Raw genomic sequence first — 7,032 nt, 5'->3', positions numbered from 1 at the left:
GGTGAGGTTGGCCCAGGATCGAACATTGTTTCGTTCTGCTGTGCATGGGGTCGCAATGAGTCGGTTCCGACTCGATGGCACCTGACAACAACAACATGGGTCGGAACCGACTTGATGGCACTTCACAACAACAAACCACCTAGATTGTTAACCACAAGGTCAATGGTTCAAACCCACCAGCCACTCCTCAGAAACCCTATACAGAGTGACTATTATTTCTGTGTCATTAGTGTAGGAATAAGGGAGAACCCTGGAATCTTGCCATTTTTATCAACTAAGTTCCTTTTGTTCTTAGATCTTCAAAATCATGTGGAGTTCCCTACACCTACCCCACTTCAGAAAAAATCCAGGAGAGACTAGGACTCAAGTACCTTTTCAGGCATTCAGCATCTAAGTTCTTTTTTCCTCTGACTTCTCTTTTATCTTGGAGTTTAGTCTTTTATCTTGGAGAGTGAAAAAACAAACTGATTTATCTTTTCAATTCTTTGATCTCAAGTCTGGATCTTAACTTTTGAAATAATAATGATAATAAAAGTCAAGCATTTGACAAACCTTTCTTTAGGAATGTCTACTTCATAGCCCTGGTGTATTGCTCTGGGATAAGCACTGAACTGCAACGTTGTTTGAACTGCAGAATTGCAGTTCTGCAGTTCTGCAATTCTGCAGTTCAAACCCACCAGCCATTCCTCAGAATCCCTATACAGGGTTGCTATGAGTTGGAACTGACTCAAAGGCATTAACAACAACAACTTCATAGTCTACCTGCCTCAATGAGGTAAGGCAACAAGACAAACACAACAACCAATAACATTGGTTAATACACCAAAATATATCAAAGTAGGGAAGGATGCATGTGTTTTCCTTTCCATCTAAAATTACATTTTAAGTACATAAAAGTAAAATACTTTAACTTTCCATAATAAAACCTTCCTTTTGCATTATTAGGAGTTTCCTTTAAAACTATAAAAACATAAACAACTTTATATACAGCTGATAAGTACTTGATATTATCATTTCCTTTCAGTCCAAATTAAAAATAGATTGCATATATTACATGTAATAAACTTTCACTGCCACTGAGTTAATTTCTACTCATAGTGAAACAGTATAGGGTTTCTGAGGCTGTAAATTGGAGCAAAAGCTTCATCTTTCCCCCGTAGAGCCAACCTTGCAGCTACCAGCACTTAATCCACAGTGCCACCAGAGCTCCTTTTATTGTAAAATTAGCCTTCCAGATGGGCATGTTCATCGTCTTCAATTCTTTCTCCTTGCTTCTTTTTCTCTTTTCATAAGAAATCTGTCAATTTCTGTCCTCAATTATCTTGTTCTTCATTAAATTTACTGCATCCTCACTTCATCCTTTTTGTAATTCACTATCCAAAAGAAGAATACGTAGTTTTACTTTCTGTAATATTAAACCAGGCCTGCACATTATCTTTTTAAGAAATTCAGACATTGCTATAAATCTTATGTATAATCCAGACAAAACTAGAAATCAGAAATATTTGGTAAAATAATACGCTGGTGATATTAATTTTTAAAGCTCTTGATAACTTCAAAAAATCATCTTTTATTGTATTTTGATAACTCTTACCTGGACCAACTATGAGCCACCCCTTGAAACATGATTTGGTCATACTCGTTCCAGCACTAGCATGAAACAATGGGTATTATATTGGTTGAATGAAATAACATTTTCAACAATGTTGTTGCTGTTATTAGGTATCATCGAGTGGTACTGACTCGGCGACCCTATAGAATAAAACACTGCCCATGTTTTGTTTAAAAATTAATATCATCACCAGCATATTATTTTACCAAATATCTCTGATTTCTAGTTCCTGGGCCAACCTCACAATTACGGTTATGCCTGGGCCCATTGCTGCTGCCACTATGCCACTCCATCTTGTTGGTCTTCTCTGTTTCTCAAACCCTTCACTTCACCAAACATTATGTCCTTCTCCAGAGATAATATGTCTAAAGTATGAGAGATGAATTCTGGCCATCCTGGCTTCCAGGGAGCATTCTGGCTGTACTTCTTCTAACATAGGTTGGTTTGTTCTTTTGGAAGTCCATGGTACTTTTAATATTCTCCTCCAACACTATAGCTCAAATATATCAATTCTTCTATGGTCTTTTCTTATTCACTGTCCAAGTTTTGCATGCATATGAGGTTATTGAAAATACCATGGTTTGGGTCAAACACACCTGAGTTCTCATACTGACATCTTTGCTCTTAAATATTTTAAAGAGGTCTTGTGTAGCAGATTTGCTTACTGCAATATGTCATTTGATTTCTTGACTGCTGCTCCCATAGTGTTGATGGTAATCCAAGCAAAATGAAGTCTCTGACAACTTCCAACATTTCTCCATTTGCTGTGATACTATTTATTGGTTCAGTAGTGAGGTATTTTGTTTTCTTTACATTAGTCTTTGATCTTCATCAGTAAGTATTTTAAGTCCTCTTCACTTCCAGCAAGTAAAGTTGTATCATCTGCATATCTCAAGTTACTAATGAGTCTTCCTCCAATTCTGATGCCACATTTTTCTTCATATAATCCAGCTTCTCATATTATTTGCTCTGCATACAGATTGAATAAGTATGGTGAAAGAATACAACCCTGGCACACATCTTTCTTAACTTTAAACCAGTGTTCCCTTATACTGTTCGAACAACTGCCTCTTGGTCTATGTACAGGTTCCTCATGAGCACAATTAAGTGTTCCAGAATACTCATTCTTTGTAATGTTGTCTATAGCTTGTCATGATCCACACAATCGATAGTCTTTGCATAATCAATAAAGCACAGGTAAACATTTTTCTGGTATTCTCTGTTTTCAGCCAAGATCCATCTGACAGCAGCAATGACATCCCTTGTTCCATGTTCTCTTTTGAATCCAGGTTGAAACTCTGGAAGTTCTCTGTCAATGTATGGTTTGCAGTTATTTTAATATTATTTTTAGTAAAATTTTACTCACATGGGATATCAATGATATTGCCCTATGGTTTCCTCATTCCATTGGGTAACTTCTCTTTGGAATGGGCACAAATATGGGGATCTCGTCAAGTCAGTTGGCCAGGTAGTGAGTGCCTCTAGTGCTGTATCAGTTTGTTACAAGATTTCAATTTTTATTCTATTTCCAGTGCCTTGTTCATTTCCAATGCCTTCAATGCACCTTGGACTTCTTCCATCATGATCATTGGCTCTTGATCATATTCTATCTCTTGAAATGGTTGAACATCAATATTCCTTTTTGGTACAATAACTCTGTGTATTCCTTCCACCTTCTTTTGATGCTTTCTGCATCATTCAATATTTTGTCCATGTTGTTGTTGTTAAGTGCCATTGAGTCAGTTCCGCTCCATAGAGACCCTGTATAGTGTTTCTGAGAAGCGGCTGGTGAACTTGAACCACTGACCTTGCAGTTCAAACCAACTTTGCAGCCTAATGCAGTAACTCACAGTGCCACACCAGGACTCCATTTTGCTCATGGAATTTTTCAATATAGCAAGTCTTGGACTTAAAATATTTCCATTCCCTCAGCTTGAGAAATGCTGTGTTTTCTTTCCTTTTGGTTTTCTAACTCCAAGTCTTAGCACATTTCATTGTAAATTTTTGCACAATAATACATACCAAATACACAATTCTAACCTGCATACATATACAGTTAGTGTCTGCAGTTTTGCAAAAGTATAAGTATAGTAACAGCTGTGGATACAATTGTATTTAGACTTAAACTATTATTGTTCATAACGGGAAAAGAATTCCGTAATACATTTAAAGAAAAGAGTGGATTTAAGTACATTTTATACCTCTGATCAAAAGATTAAAAGTTTACAAGAGTAGGCATGAGATATAACCCGTAAGTAGGAAAAACAGGGGATCAATCTGTGTTCCAGCTCTGGATCTATCAGTAATTAGCTGAGTTATGGGCAAGTAATTTAATATTTTGGAGACTAGGGTTTTCTTTCTGCCAGTTCAAGTTTTGGACTAGAATCTCTACAATTTTTTCATCACTATCCAAATACTTCCCTTGGTTAAAATATGTCACATAGCAACATAAAGAAAAATAATTTAAAATAAAACTCATGTAGTAGATTAGTCAATAGAAAAGATTGCTCTAAAATTCCTTGTAACATTTTTCCCATTTTCTAATTTTTAAATGGTACAAATGTTAAGTTTCCAAATTGATCCTTATAGAAACTAAATAAAAAGACAAGTTTGTTGTGTGTTTAGTTTCTTGTGGATTGAAGCCATCTACTGTCCTAAGGAGGTATTTCAGGCAAATGCTAATGTCAGCTTAATTTTAATTCCTTTTTAATAAAAATTTATAGCTGTAACATATAATATGCAAGTGCAGGTTTATGCACATTTTTGTAAATCTTTGAGACTATAGTGGGGTTTTTTTTATTTCTGTTTTGTTTTGCTGAAGCATGTAGGGATTTTTAAGGCATCTGTTTATTTCCAAATTGAAATGTTACAATAAGAAGATGAAGATTACTCTTTTGAATTATCTGCTTTTATTATGTTAATTAAAACAAAATTCCATAGAGCATCTAAGTGCCTCTCAAGCTACATAAAAACACCCAGCTGATGCATGAGAATTATAAAGATAATTTACACAGTTGGCGAAGAAAACAACCTATACTGAGAGGCAGTTAAACAAGAGCTATATCACTATGTTATATTTAAAACAGGGAATACACATGCAGAAAATGAAGTAATCATCATCACTCTTACACTTTTCTGCTCGAATAGATTCTCTTACTTTTCTGAAATTGTCTCTTTTCCATTTCTTACTACTGTAAACAAGTCTTCTCAAATTTTAATGTGCACATAATCAGCTGGGGATCTTGTTAGAATGCAGATTCAGATTCAGAGGTCTGGGGTGAAGCCTCATATGTTGCATTTCTACCCAAATCCCAGGAGATTCCCACTTTACTGACTTTGGATGGGCTTTAACTATTGGCAGTCAGGAACTGAGATGCCAAATGAAAAGAACTACAAGGGTTTTCCTTTTGGCTTTGTTCTAGTACCTAACCAGAGCCCAGACTGAAATTCTCTTTATCCTGACTTTCTTCTCTAGTAGTCTTATTCCCACAGAAGTGAAAGTGATTACATATGCATGTTGTTGCTAAGTGCTGTCGATGCAGTTCTGACTCATAGTGACCCTGTGTAGGGTTTCTAAGAAGCAACTGGTAAGCTTAAACCACTAACCGTGGGGTTCAAACCAACCTTGCATTCCAGCGCATTAACCCACAGTACCACATCAGGACTCCATATGCATAGTCACTTATTATTATCCAGATTTTCACAGGTAAATATCCATGTAGCTAGCCCACTGCCTTCAAGTTGACTTTGATTCATAGCCAAAGTAGAACTGTCCCATAGGGTTTCCAAGTAAGCACTGGACTGCAAGGTAAGTTTGAACTGCGAGGTCAACAGTTCAAACTCATCAGCTGCTTCTCAGAAACCCTATATAAGGTCACTTTTAGTCAGAATTAACTTGATGGTACTTACCAAACACAACAATCTTTACAGAAGCAGACTGCTATATCTTTCTCACACACAGAGACTGGTGGATTCCAACTACCAACCTTTTGGTTGGCAAGGAAATGATTTAACCATGACAACACCAAGGCTCTTATGCAAACCCTGTTGTTATTAAGTACCATTGAGTTGGTTCAGACACATAGCGACCCTGTATAGGGTTTTCAAGGAATGGTTAGTGGGTTTGAACCACCAACCTTATGGTTATTAGGCCAGTGTTTAACCTACAGTGCCCCACCAGGAGTCTGAGTCTACAGCAAAACAATAATCAATTGTCATGGAGTCAATTCCTACTTATGTGACCCCATGTATGTCAGAGCAGAACTTTGCTTTGTACAGTTTTCATGGTTGTGACCTTATGGGAACAAATCACCCTAACTGATTTACACTTTCTTCCTAAGTTTGCTTATCACCCTAAGTGATAAGCACTTTCTTCCTAAGGGTTTCTGGCTGCTACTCTTTCTAGCAGCCAGCCAAGTGCTTCACTGCTTGTACCACTTAGGGCCTTAGGTGTCCCCAAAGAGTGGTTCTTTACAATGCTTGATGAGAGTGAGTTTTAGAAATGGGGCCATAGAAAAAAGATTCTACAGAATACTGTTAAGTGCCATAGAGGGCTCATAGTGACCTGCATAGGCTTTCCAAAGAGCCGCTGGAAGGCTTGAACTATTGACCTTGTGGTTTGCAGTCCAATGCTTATATTACAGCTCCACTCCAGGAGTCCAAGAAGAGTCTACAGTGTTTCCTCCTTTACATCTTTGCAGTGTCAAGTACAGTGCTTCTCAAGTAGTTGACCACCATAAGTCTAATTGAATTAACTTGATAGTATATAGTGTCCAACACTATGTTTGCAAGATGACAAGATTGAGGCACACTATTTTTTTCATTTTAATGGTGTTTAATAACTTGGTGTGACACTGTAGAATAAGCACCAGACCCAAGCACAATCCCAAGATTGGTGGTTCAAACGCATCAGCTGAGTCAGCACTGACTCAACAGCACTTAACAACATTTAAAGGTCATAGCATGATTAATTCACTGGTAGAAACATTTCAATTATGAAAATGGCTAACATAAAGAAATCGCTTGCCCTTATTTTTCAACATAGAAATAAAGTCTCTCACTTTGTCCTAAGCTTTTAATTTATATTTAGTACATATGATGTTTCATAAATGAACAACCATGAGCACTTGTGTGGTGTTGTAGTATAAGCACTGGACTGCTAATCTCAAATTCAAACTCACCACCCACTCTGGGAAACACTATGCAGGGTTGTTATGAGTTTGAAGAGACTTCTTGTTAGGCACCATTGAGTCTCATAGTGACCCTATGCACAACAGAACAAACCAATACCCGATTCTGGGCCAATCTCACAATTGTGGCCACGCCTGAGCTCATTGATGCTGCCACTTTGCCAATCCATCTCGCTGGGGGTCTTCCTCTTTTTCTCTGACCCTCCACCTTACCAAACATGATATCCTTCT

The sequence above is a fragment of the Chrysochloris asiatica genome, unplaced genomic scaffold, assembly GCF_000296735.1.
Source record: "Chrysochloris asiatica unplaced genomic scaffold, ChrAsi1.0 scaffold00002, whole genome shotgun sequence".
Taxonomy (NCBI): Eukaryota; Metazoa; Chordata; class Mammalia; order Afrosoricida; family Chrysochloridae; genus Chrysochloris; species Chrysochloris asiatica.
The sequence above is the reverse complement of the archived record's forward strand: the minus strand, read 5'-3'. Positions refer to the sequence as shown.